Raw genomic sequence first — 23611 nt, 5'->3', positions numbered from 1 at the left:
CCCTATGAGACTCTAGGGGTATCAAGCAACCAGTCGGTGCAGCAGACAGGTAGGTCAGCACGGGAGGGAGAGTTAGAAAGCAGAGGAGAAAAGGAAGGTCTTGAGCTGCTTCCAGAACTTCAAGTGGTCCGGCTGAAGTTTGAGAGGGTACAGCGTCCTTTAATCGCTGGATTTTTTTTGGAGGGTTTTTTACTGCAAATTTTTCTACGAAAAAACCCATCGAATGTTTGAGGGGTTTTAGAAAATTATATATATGGGGTGTGGGTGTAAGGTAATACCTAAACATTTAAAGGGAATGTGGGGTTTGGGGGGGTCATAAAAGAAAATAAGAAATTTGATGGGTTTTTTCATTAAAAAAAATTTGCGGTAAAAAAAACCACGAAAAAACATCCCGCAATGAAATGATATGGAACTGTTTGAGAGGGGCAGGGAGGCCATTCCAGAGGGAGGCACCTGCAGAGGAGATAGATCTCCCCCCACTCACTGCCTGGAGAAGTGTCTGACCCTCAGAGAGTTGGAGGTAGCTGAGAGAAGTGCTTGAGAAGGAAGGCATTTTGGAAGAGAGAGTTGGATGTAGTGCGGGCCTTAGAAAGCCTTATGGATGATGCAGAACTTCTTGAACTTGATCCTTGCAGCCACCGGGAGCCAGTGAAGAGATTTCAGGGCTGGAGAGATACAGTCCCTGGGCTTGAGGCCAAGGTTACCTCTTGCAGTTCTGTTCTGGATCAGTTGCAGAGGTCAGAGAGTAGAGGAAGGCAGATTGAGAAAGAGGCTGTTGCAGAAGTCCAGCGTAGAGAGAACAAGGGCTCTGGAGACAGTGAGCTTCTGGGGGAATGTAAGAAAAGGAAGAATTGAGGAGGTGCAGCTAGAAGTGGGCCTTCTTGGCAAGGTCTGTGATGTGAGGAAAGGAGGAGAGAGTGGAGTCAAAGATGACAGAAAAGATTTTTGCCTCACATGAAGGCGGTGAAAGTGGGCTGTAAGGAAAGCATGGTATCAGCAGTAAGACAGACACAAGTGACCACAGTTCAAGGGAGTTTATTGAACTTCAACTGGGTTTGGAAAACACATATATAATCCTAAATCTAAAGATGGGATCAAGCTACGACCATCAAATAATAACAACACAGTCCTAGTGGTGTCTTGTCAAAATGAAAGGGCCTAAATTAATAAACCTATTGCCAATCCATACCTCTAAATACAAATAGTGCGGGAAACAATGTTATGCAAAAGAAAAGTGTTCAAGAAATGATATGTCAGGATATTCAAGCTGTTGGCTTCCCTTTCCTATGTTTTCAGCAGGGTACAAGGTGGCACACTCAGGTTTAGCACATTCTCTGGCTTCTCTAGCACAAGGGTGCAGTTCAAAACTTCAACATCATGGCCGTCTGTGCCAAATTCTCTTTGCCATTCAAAGTCTCTTCTTTCAGAGGGCCTGATGCAACAAACAAACAATAAAGTTCCTTTCCTTTATATGTATTTCACATATACACAATTTTCTTTGGTGATTTACTGTTCATCTTGGATCCCTCTCCGCCAGGCTCAGATCCACTTTAACACAAAATCTTCATTCAGTCTCCCTCCGCCGATCTCGCACCAATTTTAACATAAACTTGCTTTAACAGCAAGCTTTCAATTGATCTCCCTTGGCTGGGCTCGGCCCAACTATATCTACTTTGCAATCAACTTTCTTTACTGTATCAACATTGAAGAGTTTAGGTTGTACACAGGATTTAGCTTGACCGTTACAGAACCACTGTGATTCACAATCCTTTGCCACTCTTTCACTTTTGTTAACTCTCAGCTGGTTATCTTACCGAGACCTTCGATTGAGGACGCACATGGTGCCGGATAGGGGTGTCACGGTATTAGTTTTATGACCGTCCGTAAGTACGGTAATATACTACGATCCCTTGTACAACGTACATTAGAAATCTTAAATTACGTAGCAGACTTCCCAAAATGTACGAGCCTCTTACCACATCGTTACCACCTTCTAATAAGAAAACCAATTGTTACCACATTACGACACCTACTAGTGTCAAAGGGCCCATCACCCTACCCACTTGTCGTATATCCGATACTCAGACCCCCACACTCATCTCCAAGGCATTGGCCCCCAATAGCCCTAACCCTTGCCTAACTGCAATCAAAGAAGTTAATCAACCCCTCAAAGGAGCTCTCCTTAACGCAAGGTCTCTGGTGGCTCATGCTATTGACATAGCTGACCTAATCACAGAAGACAGCCTAGACTTCCTAGCCATAACCGAATCATGGTTACACAAGGCCGCAGGACCTGCACTCACGCTAGCTATCCCAGAAGGATACACCATTTTCAGACAAGACAGAGATGGTTCCCGCGGCGGTGGAATAGCTATCATATCCATAGAGAGTGTATCTATGAGAATAGCAGCCCCACATGACCTGCAATCATACAAATCCCTCTCTATCAAGCTACCACTAAAGAACTCCCAATCACTCACCATGCATGTAGTTTACAGACCCCCTGGGCCTATTGGTACCTTTGAAGAGGACCTGCATAACTTACTTGCTAGTAATCTCAAACCTACCTCCCAAGTTCTGTTGCTTGGTGATTTTAACTTAGGCCTGAATGATCCTTCGGACAAACAGGTCCTGCAAATAGTAAACTCCCTCAATGCACTAGGATTAACACAAAAGGTGAACGCTCCCACCCATAGCAAGGGTAGAACCTTGGACTGGGTAGCCGACCACAATTGCATAGCTACTATTACCTCTATTTCTCCCCTATCTTGGACTGACCACTTCCTCGTGTTCTTGACACTCTCCACCACCAGACAGAGACTCATAGCTCCCCAAGTAGCGCCACCCTGCCTAACCAGGTTAAAAAAGAATATAACAGTGGATAGTGTGATCACTAATATTCTACCCACCCTAAACTCTTTACCAGACAGCCTGGACCCAAGCACTCTGGTGCAAGAATATAACAAGATCATGCTCTCCACTTTGGACAAAGTCGCCCCTCTCAAACTAAGAGCTAGCAAAGCTAAACTACACCTTAACATGTGGTTCACTCCACAATTAAAGGACCTGCGACTATTAAAAAGAAAAAGTGAAACTGACTGGCACCTCTGCCCCTCCCATGAGAATAAAAAGAAGCTAGCGTCCACTGCATCACATTATAAAAAAGAAATCTGCCAGGCAAAAAGAAACTCCTACAATGAACATATAGCTAACTCCAATTCTAGTATGAAAGAACTATTCACAATCCTAAAAGAACTAGAGTCCCCTATCTCTCCACCCGATATCTGCATTAAAGACAAGAACTGGCGTTCAGAGATACAACAAGCACTAACCAACAAAATCAATACTCTCCAAACCAAAATAAAAAATAAGAAAGACTCTCTGAACATATCTCAACCAACTCACTACCCTCTACCAAATGCAAATATCTCTGATCCAAATATCACATTCTGCTTCACTAAAACAACGATCCTTGAAGTGGAAAAAACTATCCTTTCCCTCAAACCGTCTAATTGTAAAGGAGATATCTGCCCAGCGCACATCATAAAAGAGGCTGCGAGAGACCTCTCCCCTTTCATCTCCAAACGGATCAATGCCTCCTTTGCCTCCGGCACCGTCCCAGACAATCTCAAACAATCATGGGTGCTCCCGCTTTTCAAGAAGCAAACCTTAGACCCACTTATCGCTACCAATTACCGCCCTATCACAACGGTACCATTTGTACTAAAACATTTTGATAAAATTGCATATTTGCAGATCCCAAAACACCCGAACAGCACAAACTCCTAGGGGCGGAAACTGCTCTGATAGATCTGAAGACTCAGATCGATGAGTTGAGAGATCAAGGGAAAACAGCATTATTGCTGTTACTTGATCTCTCAGCTGCATTCGACCTGGTCGATCATAAGGTCCTCTGTAGGCATCTTGATACAGCAGCCCATTTCTCCATAGGTGCTGTTAAGTGGATAGAATCATTTTTGAGCGACAGAACTAGCAGAGTTTTCTCACCCTCTGCCACTGCGGATCCCACCCCTATCATGTGCGGGGTCCCTCAGGGTTCCTGTGTGTCCCCCACTCTCTACAACATATTCACCAAGCCACTGTTCGATGATTTGGACCTTCTGGGTGTCATCTACACTAACTACGCAGATGACACTCAGATTCTCCTCCCACTTTCTGGGGATCATGGCAGGGACTTGGCGTTGGTGAATAGAATCTATCTCATCATTCAGGCATGGATGGCCACTCACGGCCTATGCCTGAATGATGACAAGACAGAACTGATAATCCTCGGCTCCCCCTCCAACATTTCCAAATTAGGTCATGAATATGCCTCCTTCATCATTGACGGTAATAACACCATTGTCTCCAAGGAGGTAAAAACACTTGGTTTCTACCTTGACGCAACGATGTCCTTTAACAAACAACTAAATTCTCTGGCTTCTACCACAGCCTACACATGTAAGCTGATTAGAGCAGGTAGGCCCTTCCTTTCTAATGACAGTTGCCTTATACTGGCCAGAGCATTAATTCTATCAAGACTAGACTACTGCAACGCCCTCCACAGCAGTGCCAATAAAACCATTATCCATAAACTCCAAATACTACAAAACAATGCCATTAGAGCTGCACTAGGCATCAACAAAAGAGTGCACATCTCTGCAATCAGACACCATCACAAATGGCTATCTACCTACAACAAAATACAACTAAAAATAGCCTCCTTGACACATAAAGCACTACACAATGTCGCACCGAGCTACCTAACTGACAAAATATCCAGAAGAACTTCCAGTAGACCGTCTAGAACTGTAAATACTAATTGTCTGGTAGTACCCAGATTCAAATCGTCTAAGATTGGCAACAATAGTTTCCCTGTGAAGGCCGCTAAACTTTGGAACTCCCTGCCACATCAGTTGAGAGCTGACCTTCCCTATTCTTTCTTCACAAAGAACATCATCACTTACCTCAATCTGACTGAGAATTAGTCTCCTTTGAAACTTTGGTACGTTAGTACGACCTGCTGCTAGATTGTAAATGTGTACATCCCTACATACTAAGATGTAAATAGCTCTGCCTTTCTGTGCAACCTGATTTGTATATTGTATATTGTATTATCTCTGGTGTAATGTGACTATTCGTATATTGCCTGTACATTATGTAACACTTGTAAGCTTCGCATATCCTTGCTGCGCCCTGCTACTCCTGGGTCTGGTGCACCTTATAAATTCAATAAACAAAAAAAAAAACAAACAAACAAACAAACAATAACATTCTTGCCAAATGACGGTATATCATGGTTATTGCGGTATAGCAGGTGGAGTTAACTAATCTTAACAAATATTTTCTAAAAGGTCATAAATTGACAGATTTATCATCACAAACAAAATCAGGGACACAGGGCCAGAATTGGGCTTTTCAACATACTTTCCACTGAAATGCCTTGCTTCCACCAAACACAAACACACGTGTGGAGGGGGGGGGGCTGCTGCAACTGGCAAGCAAACTGAATAGCATTTCTTAAGTGGTCATTTAGGCTTTTTGCTCCCCCACTGGCTAATGGTGAAGATGAACATGTTGCCATCTTGATAACCTGCATGCCACAGATCAATGAAGGCTGATGGTAGTATACGCTTGTGCGCACACACTCACACACACACACTCTCTCTCTTTACGTTACAGCCTTTAGTTTACTTGCGGGCCAAAAGGTGTTCAGTAATCACAGACATGTTACCCTTGGGTATGGCAGCAGGGAATACCGACAGATGAGTGAATTTCGCAGTGTGACTTATTATATGTAAATTCAATGATAGAACCAGGGAAATCCCCCATTGCCATATGTTTAGAGAACATTATCGATTATAAATATATAAACCCCAAAGCCGCAACCCCAAAGCAAACCCTTTTCCTTCTTGGCACTGTATCTATTCTTCCTATTGCTAACATATTGATTTTGTGTCAGGCACGTGTCGTTTATGGAATGGCATTAAATACTGCTCCAACTGAAACTACTTGGCAGACGGCACATCCAACAGTACAAGACCAAGACTGCGCAGCACTTGCTTACTGCAGCCTTTCCAAATCACATTGAAAAGAACACTTAACGGTATGAACGGTATAACGGTATAAACAATGTGACGGTTATTATTGTTCAATTAAGTGGTTCACGGTATCTTTAACGGTATACCGTTATACTGTTAGATCCATAGTGCCGGACCACTCTGTCAAAGGCATTGTATCTTGCTTTCAAAGTTCAATCACTCATCTGCAGTTCAACTTTACTTGTGTTGGTTATCACACGCGTTTTATACAGTTAGATCCATAGTGCCGGACCACTCTGTCAAAGGTATCGTATCTTGGTTTCGAAGTTCAATCACTCATCTGCAGTTCAACTTTACTTGTGTTGGTTATCACACGCGTTTCATACAATGTTCATTCCTGTGCTTGCCATACAATTGTGCCCCTTGCAACCTTGACTTCAACTCAGACCGGTCTTGTATGGGTCTCCCCAACTCACCGGCTGTGTTCATTTCACTGACCCTGCTTTGTTGTTGGAGCCAAGGCCAGTACCACGGCAGCTGGTTTGTTTGTTTGTTTGTTTGTTTATTTTATTTGTAGAGTGCGCCAGACCCCGAGGTATCAGGGCGCAGTTGAAAGAGGACTTGATTATCATTGCGGGTGGGCCCCGGGTACCTTCGACACACCATGCAGGATGCTCTTACACTTTCTATTCTCGAGGCTTTGTGAAAGTAACAATTCCTTGTCGAAAAGGTCAAGGGAACTTCCCTCCTTGCGATCCCCTTATGTTTTGCTGTCTTTCTCCTCCTGTTAAACTGCCATCTTGGAACTGCTGTTTCCTTGTGCGCTTAGCCTCGCTTTCATGCTCTGCCTTTTATCCGTGTGGGGAAGTGTAATGGAAGTCAGGTGTGTGTGATGGTCAGTAATTGCCTGACCTTGCCTGACCATTGTATTGGGACACGTCAGGTATACAGCTTGAGTGTTAGTCCGTTTTCTCTCATTGCGGGCTGTCTGTGAGAAAGTATTTGTGTTGTAAAGGGGGGGGGGGGCTCTGAGTTATTAAATATGGTAAAGGTGTTACAGGGAAGGGGATACCGTGTCTCACCATCCGGTGCCCCACTCCCACTCCCTGAAGAATCCTCACCCAGCTGATCCTCCCGCACCGTTCCACCCTCAGGAACTAGATCCAAAAGCGATGGCCGTGTCCTGTCCACCTGGATAACAGATCTCTGGGAACTAGTGGGTGAGACTCCTTCTGATATATGACTCGAATGGGGTTAGGGTTCTAGTTGCCGCCTGCATTATTCTCGGGGTGGAACGCCAGTGATGAGTTCACGGCACCCTACGAATGTTCTAATCCGTTGGTCCTCGAACATGTCCCCCACCTTTGTGGAGTCCGCTTTCTGGAATGCTCTGCTCTCGGTGTGCGGTCGGAACTTGGGGTTCTCAAGTATCGGCATGAAGGGGGCTGGAACTTTTGTTAATATTCCCTTCTTGGTTGCTCTGTTCCAAATTTACAATGTTGCGCTCATGATCTCGCTTATCCGAACATTTGGGTGTCTATGCTCAGTGCCTATCCACAGTAGTGGCCGGAGGCGTATCGTGGCCACCGCCCTGTCCTGAGCTTCCCATAGCTTCTCAGACGTGTTTGGAATCCATTCCTTCAGGACCCACAGCTGGGCTGCCTCATAATATTTCCGAAAATGTGGGAGTGACATGCCTCCCATTGTCTTATGCGCTGTAAGTGATAGGCTAGAGAGCCTCAGAGTTTTGTTCTGCCAGATGTATTTGGACACAATTCTGATGAGTGTTTCGAAGAAAGAGGATGGGATTCAGATGGGGAGCGCCTGGAAGAAGTATGGGCAAGATTGTCATTTTGATGACAGTTATCCTGCTCCACCACGTAATTGAGAGTGGGTTCCACCTTTACAAGTCTCTTCCCACCTGTTCCACGAGATTTGGGTAGTTCCCTGCGTAGAGGCTTTTGATCGTACTGGTCAGGGTGACTCCAAGGTGTTTTACCCCTTCTTCCAACACTCACAGGTGAAGCTCCCCTGCTCGCCTAAGAATTTCTTGTTTGTCTCCGGCCAGGAACTTCACCACTGATTTTTGCCTATTTACCTTCAGTCCGGAGATGGCTCCGTATGCTTCTATTTCTTGTAAGAGAAGTGGCAATGATCTCACCGGGTCCGCCAGGGTCATCATCATGTCGTCTGCATATGCCGCGGTTTTATGGGATATTCCTCCCATGACTATGGCCCTCATTACGACCCTGGCGGAAATCGAAAAACGATGGCGGAAATGCAATACCGCCATCGAATAGCGCTCGGTGCGATTATGACCCGTCACCGTAAAGTACGATGCCATTAGCGACACCGTAGTGAACGCCAACGCTAACTGCACCAAGTACGCGCGCGCGCGCCATGCCAAACCGTAATTAGCACCATGGCGCAAGGGTACGCGAATTCCGACCCTAGCGGACATGTACTTAACGCCATCAAGCACGGCGGAAAGTACCATTCCGCCATGGTGAGAAGTACGGCATCGCGAATCAACCGTAAACGGCCCCACTGAGTGCCTGTACACCGCTCCCTGGCCACATAGTACAACTCCCCGTAGGTGCAACGAAGTCACAATGCAACCAGTGAAATGTACAAGTCACCCATGCATGCCAACGAACAAAAGAATCACAAGAGGGGCCAATGGGAGCTGCAGGGCACAGATGGCACGAATACAGAAGCTATACCAATGGACATGACCTCAGTCTCCCACCAAGAAACGCACGCAAACACAGGCACCTGTGACCAGCAATATTCCGATAATCACATCATTCCACCAATCCACCTGGCTGACCGGCATCTGTTACACAAAACCTAATCCCCCGCCCCTGAGCATGACATCATTCAAACAGTCATATTGGCAGCCCTCACCCCTGACCTCACTGGGCTTCGTAGGCAAACGCGCCCAGCACAGTACCACGCAACCATACTCCGAAGCTGGAACCCAATGCAGATCTCCTCACAATACATTGCTCCCCAAATAGGAATATGCCACATCACTTGCAAAGAAGAACGCTACACGGCCCATATCAGAATAGAAATTTAATGCACAACAAATTCACCAAGCCCATACAGCCATTAGGCCATGAACTCCAAAACACATTTCACCATTGTGGGCTGCATCCGCAATAAATGACCAGCTACTTCTTGTGTGACGCCCTGTTCCTTCATGGTACACAGGGGCTACATTCTCGTACGAAAAGGCAACATGGAAGCGCCTAGAACCGCAGGGCCGTCCCAATAGGGAGGCACTAGTCCAGCTGAAAGGCCGAAATGTTGCTCCGAGCCACTAGTACTGCGTAAGGGCATGTGGCCCATTGGCGATCGTCCCATAAGATCGTAATGCTGCTCCACTGATTAACACGAAGCAGCAGGTGTCGGGAGTAAAACCCATCTGCAGGAGTGGCATACAGATGGCAGTGGCAAAAGGGGAGGAGATACCTGTCAACCAAAAGAAAAGAAAAAGAATAGAATGGCCATCAGAACTACATTCGAACAACTCACTTCAATGATCACACTAAATCCACAGCCATATGCATGCTAGCCCACTCCAAAGGATCATCACCACCCCAAAACCACTTGCGACTCATAACTATCCATATCGAGGTGAAAACACCATCACAAACGAGTGTACCTGTGCATGCGTCTGTGAAAACAGAATCCATCAGATGGGATTGGTAACGTGCATGGACACAAGTGTCTGAAGGCGCGTCGAGACAGGGAGGGCTCAACAAGGCCAGATAGACGATGGTCCCACTATGGCAGCCCTGCATCACATAGCGCAGGGGAGGCGGACAGATTCCAAGAAGCCCTGTACATGGCAAACACCGTATCAAATCATCTGTCCATGCATCCATTCATCATTCCCTCATCCCGTAATGATAACGCCTGTTTCCATACTCACATAACATGTGAGAATTCCATTGAGTCTGTGCGTTATGCAGCCTGCAAAATCCACTGTGCCCCAGCCCGTAATTCCAGTGTTGTGAAGTAACATGTATTTGGGAATGTCCGGCCTCATCATCCACTTCGCTATTGCGCATCCCAAACTATTCATATCAATCATTGCATCCTCGCCATGGCCCCTGTCCCAAGGACACTGAACAATAGAACGTTATATTTGCAGTCAGACCTGTGGGCATCTCCTCGCCGCTAGCTGAAGACCGAAAGCGCCGCCCTTCGAATTCCTCATTTGCAACATCACGTCGAAAAGGCATCTGTGGCCGCTTGAAATCACAAATTAATCCATCTAGTGCGGCTGTGTGTGAAAATGGCAACTGCCTTCACTCACAAATGGGACGCCCCGCCCGTCGGTGAACCTCGGTTCAGTGATGCATGAGGGTCCACCGTTACTCGAGTACTACGTTCCACTGACCCTTCACAAGTCTGTTCGCGACTGCAAAGAATGCATGTGAAACAATGGGACCATAGCCGAATGAACATATCAACCAATGTTACACGGCCATCGGGTACTAATACATGATTGTAATAGCAAGATGCCATTCGTCGAATTGCAGCGTTGTGTGCGGGACGTGCTCGCCCAAAGGGGAGAGCAGCTTGCACAGGTGGAATGAATCACCACAGGTGGAGGCCATACAGCCTGAAAACACATAAATTGCACACCCAGTCTCCTCCCACAACCACACCCACTCCGAAATGCTACCGGCAGGACTCGCGATGTTGGTCCTGGGGGACCTGATAGCACTGCAAGTACTCCAACTCCAAGAAGAAGACGAACACCAACTACAACCGGCCGCACGGAGGAGACGCAGGAGGAGGAGGAGGGCAAGGCAGGGCCAGCAAGGGCTGCCAGCACAGCCACTACCACCACGCAGGCAGCCCGCAATCCCACGCCTCCGAGCACATCCGTTCAACCTCACTGATGAGCAGATCCACACCCTCTACCGTTTGGACCGGGACACCATAGCCGCCATTGTGGACATGACACAGGCTGACCTTGTCAGCATGATAGATAGCCCAACCGCCATCCCACCCCTACTGAAGGTGGTGTCTGTACTCCACTTCCTGGCCACAGGCACCTACCAGCACACAGACGGACAGTTGCATGGCATCTCACAGCCACTGTTCTCACGGACACTATTGCAAGTGCTCGATGCCCTCCTGAAGCACGCAGACGACTACATCTCTCTACCACGCTCGGAGCAGGAAATTACCAACACAAAAGTGGGATTCCATGCACTTGCCGGCATACCGGGTTGCATTGGTGCCATCGACTGCACCCATGTGGAATTGGTCGTCCCACATGCCATGGAGGCCCAGTACCGCAACCGAAAACAATTTAATTCTCTGAATGTACAAATGGTGTGTGACTCCAACAGGATCATTACACATTGTTGTGCCCGATTCCCTGGATCAACCCATGATTCTATGGTCTTGAGGAACTCAACAATACCACGCTACATGGAGCGACACACAGGGAACAGATCCTGGCTACTCGGTGAGTCTCATTTCACGCATGATGATGTGGGGTATGTGATGCGGCAATGACCTGGCAGGAAGGGGGGGGGTGCGTACGTAGCAATGGCATTCCACATAATTCGTTTATCGTCCACATACAGGTGATGCCGGATATCCACTGAAGAGATGGCTCCTCACACCAGTCCGGAACCCACGGGACCAGCATGAGGAGGACTACAACCATGCCCACTCACGTACCCGTGTAGTCATTGAACAGGCATTCGGCCTACTGAAGACCCGTTTCCGGTGCCTCAGCAGGTCTGGCGGGGCACTCCTGTACCGCCATGAGAAGGTTGCAAAGATGGTGATGGCATGTGTCATGCTACACAACATGTGCGTACGTAGAAATGTGCCCATGCCCCCTGACGCAGAACTGCAAGCACCTGAAGATGGTCATGATGAGGGTGGGGATGTGGCAGCACCTCAAGGAGTCTGCGAGGCACAGGAGGGCCGTGAAATTCGTCAGCATCTCATAGATGCATGCTTCTAGCACTCACGCCTGGTGGCTGATACATGGACACGGGACTCGTGGCACTGTGTGTGTCTGGTACATGCACAAAATGGACTGTACGCCTATGATGGCCTAGTACACGAAGATCATTGTCCACACATCTCATTGGTTGATCGTGCATTGTTTATGGCATATGTGATATCATGTTGAACACCCTATCGACCCGCAACCCAAGTGAGCCCAACACACCCCCTCCACCCTCCTACCTCCCCCCCGAACACCAGTGTCCAAAGATGCTCATTGTCAGTGGGCAGTCGCTATTGCAAGCCCCCTCTGCGGGTATCAGGGGCACCCCTGCCTGTGGAGCGCAGGTTCCTCCCAGATCTACGTTGGGGGCTGCCCTGGACGGAACTTGCAACGGATGATGTCTCTGCCTGCTCACGTCCATGCATGTCCCTAAGGGTTTGTGAGAGCTCAGTGAGCACACGGCGCACTGCGGCAAGTTCGGCACATACGTCTTTGGACGTCGCATGCAGTTCCCCCCTGAGGCTCTCGGTGCTTCTCTCCATTTGGACTCTCAGGCTCTCGGTGCTACTCTCCATTTGGACTCTCAGGCTCTCGGTGCTACTCTCCATTTGTGCCCTAAGTGTCTCAGTTGATGTTTCTATGTCTGCCTTAGTGCCCCCACATCCATCGGCATGGTCCTTGAGGAGCGTGGCCAGTTGCTGCTGTTGCACGATTAACTGGTCGAGGGACTGTTGCCTCTGCTGGGCCATGGCCATTTGCGGTGGTGTCACAGAGGGGCTGTTCGCCTCATGTTGCCCTGCCACAAGGCTTGTGGGGGATGGCCAGTCGTCGTCTTGTGGGTGCCCCTGCGTGGTATCCTCATGGTGTACGGGATGGAACAGACAGGGGGATTGGGACAGGTCATGGATGGATCTGACTTCGACATCCCCGTCTTCTGTGTCGGAGCATGCTGCCATTAATGGGGTGTCACCTATGGTGCTGCTGCCACCAGAGGCAGTACCTTCTGTGGCATCCATTGGGGGGACCTGTGGTGGTGCTGTTGTGGGCATGCTGGCTGCTGGGGTGCCTGTTGATGTTCCCTCCTGTGTGCTGCCACTTGATATGTGCTGCTGCCGTGTCTTGATGCGTGCAGCTGAGGTGGAGGGTCTTTGGCCGTCGGTCTTGGCCCTCTTTGCAGGTGTGCTGGTAGGGGTGTCCTGGAGCTCGTCGTTTGGATCGGACCCTGTGGTGGAGTAAAGGAGGGCGAGCGTTATTAATGGGTCTGTGGGAATTGGAATGGCAATGTATCACATGCATTGGGGTGGTACCTGAGGGTGATTTGGGTCGGGGCCTTGGAGGTGGTTTCATTTGTGTGTGGAGTGAGGGTGCAGTTGTTTGGCAGCCTGCAGTTAGGGTGTGCCTGCTGCACGTGTAGTGGGTGTTTTTGGGGTTTTTACTTATTTATGTATTTATTGTGAGTTTTAAAGTGCGCTATCAGGCCAATGTGTGTGGACGTTCTCCTGGCCATGTGTTGCTGTTGCGCTATGTGGACACATGTGAATCACATGATTGCACATTGTGGATTTGGCATGGTTTTATTTGGGCCACCTACCTGATTCTCCGGATGTCTGCACTCCTTTCTCCATCCCTCCGACTCCCTTTATGCTCTCCATTCCAATGGTGGAGGCACAGATTTCTTCCCAGGGGGTCAACTTGATGGGTGATTCTGATCCTCCCCCGGTGGCTGTGGCAATGTTGCGGTTGGCAGAAAGTATGCTACGGACGCGTATCCGCAGGTCGTCCCACCGCTTCCTGCATTGCTGTGGGTTGCGGGGTGCGGTCCCCACCACACTTACCCGCTGTGCCACCAGGGCCCATATGGCCTTCTTGTTCGCAAGTGCCGTCCTGGTCATTTGCGTGGAGAAGACGGCGGCGGCATTCTCCTGGAGGGTCTCTGTTAGCACGGTGAGTTCCTCACGGGAGAAGTGGACCTGCCGCTTGCGGTCGCACGCTTTCTTCGCTACTTTTCCCATTTTTCTTGGTTTCACTAGGGTGGATGACGGGTTGGGATGTGTCTCAGGGTGGTGTTTTTAGTGGTTGTGTGTATTTTGTGGTTTTATAGGTGTACGGCGTGTTGTTTCCCGTTCCGGGCCCATGTTTTTACTTCCGTTTCCGTATATTTACGGTCACCGTACTTTCCGGTTGGCGCTCACTGCGGTGTCCGCTATGATGGGTGGCGGTATTGCACCTAGGGCGCCGTACGGCGGCGGTGTGGGCCGTTTTGGGGTCTTTTCCGCCATCGCGGACTTTGCACTTCCGCCATGCCGTGGTGCTTGTGCCCGATGGGTCGGAATGGGCCGCACTTTGCTCCATCGTGCAATGGCGGAAACGCTATTTACGCTGTGGCGGTCCGGTCAGTCACTTTCTGCCAGGGTCGTAATGAGGGCCTATGCCTTTAATGTCAGATGCTTCTCTAATTTCCACCAAAAGTGGCTCCAGGAAGATTGCGTACAGGAGCGTGGAGAGGGGGCACCCCTGCTTCGTACCTCTTTCAATTCTGATCATGTCTGAGAGTTCACCGCTATCCGGGCCGAGGGTGAGTTGTAGTTGGAGAGTATCATTTTGATATATGTTTTTCCCATGCCTATTTTTCCCAGAGTACGAAACAGAATGGAGCCCTTCACGCGGTCAAATGCTTTTTCCGCGTCTATCGCCAGTGAAATGGCCGAGATGTCAGTGATTCCCACCTTCTCAATCAGATGGGTGATTCACCTGACGTTATTGTGTGTTGTTCTGTTGGAGATGAATCCAGATTGAGCCTGATGTATCAGCTTGGGGAGCAGCGGAGTGAGTCTGTTGGCTAGTATCTTGGTATATAGTTTGGCATCTATGTTTATTAAGGCTATGGGAGGTAAGAGCTCGGGAACTCCGGGTCCTTCCCTTTCTTGTGGAAGACCAGACCTTTTGCTTCATTCATAGAGTGTGTGATATTGGATGTGTCCTTAAAGGTATTGAAGAGGTCTGCTAGGACAGGAGTAAGGTATCCCGCGTAGGTTTTATAAAATGTGGCCGTGTAACCGTCCGGCCCCGGGGCTTTGTTTTTCAGTAGTTCGCTGATTGCTCTTGCTACCTCCTCTGTTGTGATTGGTATGTGGAGTTGTAATTTCTCCTCTGGTGTTATGGTTGGGAGAGTTATATCTCTCATCTAGGAATTCTGTTCCTCTTCTCTTGGTTTGTCTGATGTGTGCAGTCTTTGGTAGTAGGCTCTAAAGACATCTTTTATGTCCTTCACCGTCTGGTTTTGTTGTTTTCCTTTTATTTGTCTTTCCAGGAGTTTGTCCGCTTTATTTGCTTTCATTGCGTACTAATGTTTCAGATGTATCAGATGATTCTCTGCTCTTTTGGTCTGGAGAGATTCCAACTGGCCCTGTACGTGTCGGCAGGCTCTCTTCAATTTTAGGGTGTGGTTGTTTGACATTTCCTCTCTGATCTCAGCTAGCTTACTTTCTAGCTCATTTTCCCATTTTCGGGATTGCCTGTTTTTCTGTGCTTTGAGCGCTATCATATGCCCATAATTACAGCCTTGAAGGCTTCCCATATTGTGGCTTTTGTCACTTCTGGCGTATTATTTCACTCAAAGTATTCCGCTATGTGTTCTCAGATTGTCTCTCGCAAGGCGGGATCTTGTATGATTTCCCTTGGTAATGTCCATCGCCATAGACCTGATAGTTTACGGAATGTGGGGAGTGATATCCACCGGGGTCCATGATTTGATAGTTATATGGAGCCTATCTCCGCATTTTTAATCTCCCCTCGCAGGCTCACCGAGGCCCAAATGTAATTGATTCTGGAGCTTGTGCCGTGAACATGTGAGTAATATGTGAATCCCGGGATTGAGCCCCTGATTCTCCGCCATACATCTTCTAGAGCCATCTTTTCCATGAATTTCTTTAGTGAATGTGTCAGAGTCCCCTGGTGTGAGAGCTTGGGATTTGAGCGATCTTCTCTGGGGTTCCAAGCCAGGTTGAAATCTCCGGCTAGTATCACTTCCTCTTCTGTAAAGTTTTCTAATTTATTCAGGGTGTCCCTTATGAATCCGTCCTGTCCCGTATTTGGGACATAGAACGTCGCGACTGTCAGTGGGTGATTCTCAATCTGTATTTTCGCAAATAGGAACCTTCCTTGTTTGTCTGATAGCATTTCTTGAATTTGCACATTGAGAGAGGTGGCGAATGCAATTAAGACACCCCTTTTCTTCTCCCCATCGTTAGCTTGGAGGATCATGTTATAGCCTTTCAAGTGGAGCTTCCCTTTTTCCTTTCTCTCTATATGTTTCTCCTGGAGCATAATTATATCATACTTCTCCTTATGTAGAAAGTGTTCTACCTTTTTTCTTTTAACTGGGGAATTCAGCCCTCCGATATTATATTTTAAGATTTTCAGCCCCATTCTGTTTTGAGTGGATCATTTCTTTCGTAGATCTTTCGGGTTGGCTTACGGTGGTAGCAGTGTGTCCCGGTGGTTTTCACTTCTCTCCCTTGTAACAGTCTCATAACTTCCCCCCCCTGATCCTCTCCCCACCCCCCTCAAAACTTCCCAGAGGAGGGCTCTGCTCCCTATGATCGCTCGGTCGTGGGGCCCTCGCACCATGCCCTCAATGGTCTCAGGTATAACTCTGTCGTGGGGAGTCCTAAACCCCACTGAAAGGTCTTTATGAGTCCCAAGGTCCCCCTCAGCCCGGCCGCATCTATGTTGCGGTCTTCGGTCCTTTTCTGCATCTCTTAGTGAATTGTGTCTCTATCCCTAATGTTTTTATTTGTTGAAACTTTCCTCCCAGCGTGGTGTGGTGGTATTAGCTGGCTTCCGGATTCCGTGTCTGGCACCTGGCTCTTTTATTCACGGTCTGCCATCCCCGTGGGGCTCGCCGACTGCGAGTGACTTCTCTGCTCTCGGCTGGGTCCTTCTCCTGGTCTTGCACGTTCATTATCCGGAGGCCTTCCTCGCAGGTGCTGATTCGTTGCTGTTTCCCTTCCCAAGTAAATAGGAGACCAAACGGGAAGGTCCATTTGTATCGTATCTGTTTTTCCATCCGCGCCTTCGTGACAGGTGTCATATCCAGACGTTTCCGGAGTGTGGATTGAGCCAGGTCTTGAAAGAGGAGAATTTCTTCACCGTTCATCCTTATATGGTCTATAGTTCTGGCCTTCCGAAGAATTTGTTCCTTCTGTGTGTATTGTGTCATTGCTAGCAGGACGTCTCTTGGGCGGGCGCCCGGTTCTCCCGATCTAAGTCCTAACATTGGGTCTCTAGGTTCTGGGACAGTCTGGCCAGACGTTCCTGAGCTTCCGCGTACTGTTGTGTTTCTTCATCGAGATTCTAAACCATTTTCTCTAATGTGTCAGTTCGCTCTTCCAGGTTTCCTATGTCCGTCTTCAGTTCTTGAATCGCCTGTTTCATTTCCCCTTTCATGGGTTCGAATTGTGCGTGCATGGAGGACATAAATTGTTCCTGAAACTCTTTGAACCAGGTCTTCATATTGGCCCTCATTACAACCCAGGCGTTAAGGGGTTAACGGCCCCGTAAACGGTGTCGGCGCCGTTAAACCCTTAACGTCTGATTACGAGGTCCCTTTGTGGGTGGCACTTTAACTCCTGCTTTTAACAGGCGTTAAAAAACCAACCCGCAAAGGGACCTAGGAGCTAATTACGGCACCGTCATTTACGGTGCCGTTATTAGCGCCTTGCCCAGTCCCATTGAGCCCTATGGGGTAAAAATGGGAATGGGGAAGGGCCATGGCGGCATGGGGAATTACCGCCCCGCCAACCTTGGAATGGGGCGGTATTTCCCCATTCCACCATGGCGGACTCGTTACAACACCGGCACCAACCATGGTGCTAATAGCGCCATGGTTTAGCGCCAGGGTTGTAATGAGGGACATTGTCTTTGGTGGCCATTTCGGCCCCTTCTTTCTGTTCCTGTATGTTCTCTTCCTTGCCCTTTTGTGTGTTGGTCTTCGGTGTCGATCCTGTGTCTGCCCCCCAGAGGTGTACCAGGTTCTGGTCCTGTTTCGCCTTGGTGGAAAGGGCCTGTGCTGTCAATTGCGTTTGGCGGGTCCTGGATTTTTACATGTGTGCGCCCTCAATTTTTATCGTATTATACTACTTTTCCTCTTTCCTTTCTGTTATTTTGCTGGTGTCTGTAACAGTGTTGCAATGCCGGCCTATGGGGATCAGAGTGGGTAGCTTTGCCTTGCCCCCGGCGATATTGTTCTTATGATATTGTTCTTATAGTTCTGCGCTTTCATTTGGTTCCCGGGTAGTCGAATTGGGGGTGGAGTGGGGGGCGGTCGCACTTGTTCTCTAGTTTCTTTCCAGATGCAATATCCCTTGTTCCTCCTTTATCCGTGGTTTATGCCCTCCCTTCCTCCGGTGAAGTCTTATGTGGATCTGGTAATTAGCGTGCACTGATGTGTCTAGGGTCTCGGAGGGTCTCCACTAAGCAGATGTGTCCTGTACTGTACCCTGTATAGTATTGTTCAGTCCTATTTGTGGGGGTACCTTCTCTGGTGCCTCCCGGTTGCCTTCTCTTCTGTTGCCTCCGGGGCTCACTTCAGTTTGTAAGCGGGGGGGGGAGTGTATGGATGGGCTGTCGCCCTTAGTTTATCTGGCCATTCCTCCTTACCGTATGAGTTGACTCTGTACACTGTCCCTCTTGGGTGGTGCCTCCAATGTTGCCCCGTTACCTCTCTCCCCCGGTCTCGGGTATTTCTGTGGCGGAGCCAGTTCCGCTTCACCCGATCCGTGCTGTCCGCTCTGTCGTCGATCGGGGTGCCCCAGAGAGAGGGGGGGGGGCGGTGCTATTTCTTGCCAGGCGTGCCTCGGGGGTTTGTTTCCGTCATTGCGCTCCTCCTCCCCTGAGCGTTCATATATCTTCGCTCATCTGTTGGGGCCGTAGTCTCCTCCTCTCCGCCCCTGGGGCGAGAAGCTAACTTTCTCCCCGTTGTCGGGAGAGTGGGTGACCCGCTTTCTCTGCTTGCCCAACGTTCCACTTATGTACGTGCTTCAGCAGTGGCATAGCTAGCTTTCCCGGCTAAGGCTCTGTCCCCCAGTGCCTCGTTTTCTCCTCCGCAAGATGGATTTGTGTCGCCGCCAGAGTCTTGCCTGGTTCCTGCGCACAGGCTTCGGCTCTTCCGTCCGTGCGGCGGGTCTCCTCTCCGGATCCTGTAGTCGGAGGACTTGCTGCTGTTGCCCTCCACTCGGCCTCACTTTAGTTGTATTCGCCCCACTGTCTTCTGATCTGTCTCCTCTCATGCTCTGCACCGCCAGCGATCCAGGCGAGGCTGCATGTTATGCGGCCGCTCTCTGCTCTATTGGCGGGCCAACCCTCCTTCTGCCTTTGTTCTCAGGATGGGTCCTCTGTTACTTCTTTGCCCCCCACTATTTTTCACAAGGGGAGATGTGGTCTAAGGGACTGAAGAGCTGCTTCTGTAGTTCTTAATTGTTGCAGCCTGAGCTGGGAGACGGAGCACCGCTCACGCACGTCTGCCCAGCTCAACTGCCATCTTGGAATCCCCCCTCACACTTTAAACAGTTCATTCAGAGTTCATCAGGTTTGGTTCAAAACTTGGCACTTTGCGATTCTCATTCATCACAGCCCAGTTCTTATTGGTTCTCCCCTCACCTCACCGGCTGCGTCGCACCGCTTAGCTTTTGGCTTCTCTGGAGTCAAGGCCGGTACCACAGGCGCGGGAGCTTCCCTCGCTGCTGCTTATCGGTATAGGCTTGCCCAATGTACTGTTGACATCTGCTGCAGGACACTTGTGCTATTGTTCGCAGTCTTAGGCTCTCTCTCCCAAAGGGCCGCAGGCCTGGGATGAAAAGGGCAAGGTCACTTCTCTACTCACCACCCTCTCGATTCCTGATGCCTTTCCCCTTCTTTTGAACTGCCGCATGGTAACCGTCTCATCGTGCTGTCTGCTGTACTTGCGTTGCTCGTACTTTGCTCTCTGGCTCCACCTTTTATCCCTGTGGGGAAGGGAAAGGGCAGTTAGGTGTGTGTGATTCTGGTAAATTGCCTGACTTTGCCTGACCCTTGTATTGGCACATGTCAGGTAAACAGCTCGGGTCTTAGTCCCTTGTCCTTTGTGTTGTGCGAAAGTAATAGAGTCAGAAAAGGGGAGTGGGGGCAGTGGTTTGGAATGTCCTACGTGAGAGGATGGGGAAAAGGTGTAAAAGGAAGGAGGATACCGCATCTCACCAGTCGGTGTCCCACTCCCACTCCCTGAGGACCCCCCATCCAGGTGACCCTCGCTCACTGGTCCACCCCAAGGAACTGGATCCAATAGCGATGGCTGTGTCCTGACCATCTGGATGACAGATCCCCGGGGACTAGCTAGGAAGACACCTTCAGGTTTATCACAGGAACCACCCCCGCCATCCTTCTCAGTCTGGTCTTCAATGTGATATAGTGGGGGCATGTCTTTTTATCAATAATTGTTCTTATAGAGGATCTGGATCTATGCTTTCAGGAGGCGCAGAAACATGTATGGCTGGGGTTTGGACAACATAGGCCCTTTTATTCTGCATGAGTGTTTCTCTATCATCCTGATGCCACTCTTCATTCATTTTATTGTCTTCGTAAGCTCCAGCCTTATTTTATTCCGGCTGAGGCTTTTTGTTCTTTAACCGTACCTCTCTCATTGATTTCTGCCAGATAATCTTCCCATTGCCTGTAAGTTGCCCACTGTAGTGGTCTCCCCTTTTTTTCCCCCTTTAGCTGCTAATATTTCTCTAAGGTACCCTATTTTCTCTAAATCAAAGGATCCATGCAATGGAAACTGGATGTCAGAGTTGCTCGCTGTATACATATGCCACTTAAGTAAAAACAGCACTACGCTGAGTCATTAATGAATCCTTAAATCCCAACCTTGTGTGCCCTTTGCGGCGTGGCGGCATGTTGCTCCAATGTATTCAAATGCTTTCTGGAGCAACAATTCAAACCACAACATTGAGCCTTGGTACAAGCACTTCCTATAATGTCTCCTAATTACCTGTGTTCACAAGATTATAACGTGCTCGGGACATACTTAAGGGCAGTACCTATCGCAGAGATGTTATACTACCTACTTCATTGCCAATGAATCAGTAATCAGAATCAGTCTCACCGGATTTTCCAGATGCCTCACAAACACCACACGCTCGATCTGTGTTGGAGCCTCGCAGGATGAATGTTGTGTCGGTTCTCAAACAGGGGACTTCAGTCGCGACGTGTCTGCGCGTTGAGATGTCTGGCAGGTCTGGCCTGAATCGTGGCTGCAGGAAACCGGGTCCTCTTGTGCGGTGGCCTCCATGATCGTCAACTGCTTCTTGTCAACCATGGTGCAATAACATCTGCGACGAAGTCCCAACCAGAGTTGCCAAATTTGTAAACAAATTACAAATACACTCTAGGTTCTACCCCATCTAGAGAGAATGGAAGAAAACACAAAATATCAGAGTCCAAACAGAGGCAAAGGTTGCATACTGCAAACAACATTTATTCACTTAAGTGGGAGAGATACGACAGGCAAGACTTCGTAAGTCCCTCTCTCTCTCAATGCACAGATGTTCTCATATTTATACCTTGATTTCCAGACAGTGCGTACAAAGTTTGTAGACATTGCGTGTTGGTTTTATCTTGTTACGTTGCACGAACATTCCTCATATCAAGGTCTTATGTATGGAAATATATCACACGTCAGCAGTATATATTATTGATACATGATTCATTCTTAACAGTTAGCCCAAAATAGCATGTGGTCTGCGCAATTGGTCCTTATCCTATGTCTTATACCAACAGTTAGCAACAGTTAGCAACATTCCCTTGTGAAACAGGAAACCTGTGTCTGGCATTAATCTATTCCTAAGCTAACACAGCAGTTTTTCAGGGAAACATTTTGACAGTGTTCCACAAAATGATTTGCATCTACAATGTTTAGGCACGCAAGGTCCAAAGTTCACATCTTTGCATTACTCATTAGCCAAGCGAGCTCTGCCTGGAGTATGCATTGTACGCACAGTAAAACATTGCGAGGCAAAGCCCAGCCACTGGTTAGAAATGCATTCAAGTGGCATTAGCAGTTATAATGTAAGGACTAACAGTCAAATAACAGAATCACTTTTCCACAGGTTCCTCTTTGGATGTCTGCCATCTGCCAGCGCTGGTGTTCGGAAGGCGTTCAGACTTTCCGTTGCAGTAGTCTCTGTGCTGTTCTTCGTGGTCTCTCCCCTACCAGGTACCTCTTAATTCTTCTCCTGTTCGTACCACTTCCTTTGCAGTCCTGCACCCTGGGGCTCTGGCATCTCACACTCTGCTGGTCTGGATCTTTGTAATGTGCGGCCTCCCTAATCTGCTTTGGCTACACGTCCACAAGGTCAGGGGGCTTCCCCTGCGCATAACACTCTCCTTCTCTCCATCTGCTCCGACTCATCGCAGTTAAATACAAGTCTCGGTTTAAAGAGGCATTTTCCTTATTTTCTCCACATGGATTTCTAGTTACACATTGCCTTCAGCCAAACATGAAGTAGCGATAGTATTCTTCATAGAAGACAGTCTCATATATGTGTAGTTGCCTTAGGGAGTTCCTCACAGGAATGATAGTCCTTGTCCCCAAAGGGGGAGTCTTGCCTGGTGAGGTCCAACTTGCCTTGACCGCTAGACAGGGTCTTGCGGAGCGGGCTCACTTCCCTACCCTCACAAGGGGCGCCTCCCCCTAGGAGAGAAGGGACGAATCCCTGCGATTCCTCACAAGGGACAGCAGGCAGAGGGCAGGAATTATAGAGTCATCCAACTGAAAGGAGTTTGGATGGCTGCTATTCTCCAGACTCTGCCATTCTTTTAAGATTTATCACAGGGTTCGGACTGACCACATGGGGGACCATATCCTGGTCTCTGTGACTTTTCCAATGCAGAGATTAATCTATTCTTGTTTCCCATCATCTATCAATATTTGTTTATACCCAGGGGATTTTAGGTAATCTTTAGGTGGTTGGAAACTCCACAGTTGGACCTCTTATTTTCTGGGACCAACCGAGTGGTTCAAAGGTTTTGTTATGTATACCCAGACTCTCAGGCAAGTGGGGTGAATGCCCTGGTGATAAGGTGGCAGAATATGCTCTTCAATGCTGTCTCTCCATTTCCATTGATAGCTAAAGCAGGGATCAAAATATCGAATTGCAAGCTATTAGCTAGGCATAAAAAGATTTTTACCCCTTCAATTCTGGTCATACATACAGCATACCATTTCACACTCGTCAAGAGTCATTTATCACTAGCCAATGGATTGTTGCAAGTGCACATTTTGAGGCGTGCAAGGCAGAGCCCAAAGTCAGGACAGAGAGAACAAGGGTGATCCTAGTGGTTACCTCATGGTCTAGGAGGATGTGATTTCCTCTCACCCATTGATGCTTTCCTGTGAGCCATCTATGCTGCTCAAGCCAGGCTTCCCTCTCTGCGATACGTTAAACCCGAGACTTGTGGTCTGGTAGTTGAATGCAGGGTGTTGCACAATGTAGCATGCTCAGTTGAAGCGGCAGTAGCAGTTCAAGTGGGTAGACATCCT

The 23611-nt window shown here is 48.5% G+C and overlaps 1 protein-coding gene across 3 annotated transcripts in view; it reads left to right on the top strand.

Annotated features, from left to right (window-relative positions):
- Positions 1-23611, top strand: part of ZNF518B (zinc finger protein 518B) — a 257950-nt gene that overhangs the window by 19921 nt on the left and 214418 nt on the right. For 2 of the 3 annotated variants that reach the window (XM_069631952.1, XM_069631951.1), the window contains exon 2: positions 22179-22285. The exons of the other annotated variant lie outside the window; for it this stretch is intronic. The gene's annotated coding sequence lies outside the window, so the exon portion shown is untranslated. The remainder of the gene's footprint in view (positions 1-22178; positions 22286-23611) is intronic. 3 annotated transcript variants of the gene reach the window in all.

The sequence above is a fragment of the Ambystoma mexicanum genome, chromosome 6q, assembly GCF_040938575.1.
Source record: "Ambystoma mexicanum isolate Mex_15411 chromosome 6q, UKY_AmexF1_1, whole genome shotgun sequence".
Classification (NCBI taxonomy): domain Eukaryota; kingdom Metazoa; phylum Chordata; class Amphibia; order Caudata; family Ambystomatidae; genus Ambystoma; species Ambystoma mexicanum.
Note: the sequence above shows the minus strand (reverse complement) of the source record. Positions and strands in the feature narration are given on the sequence as shown.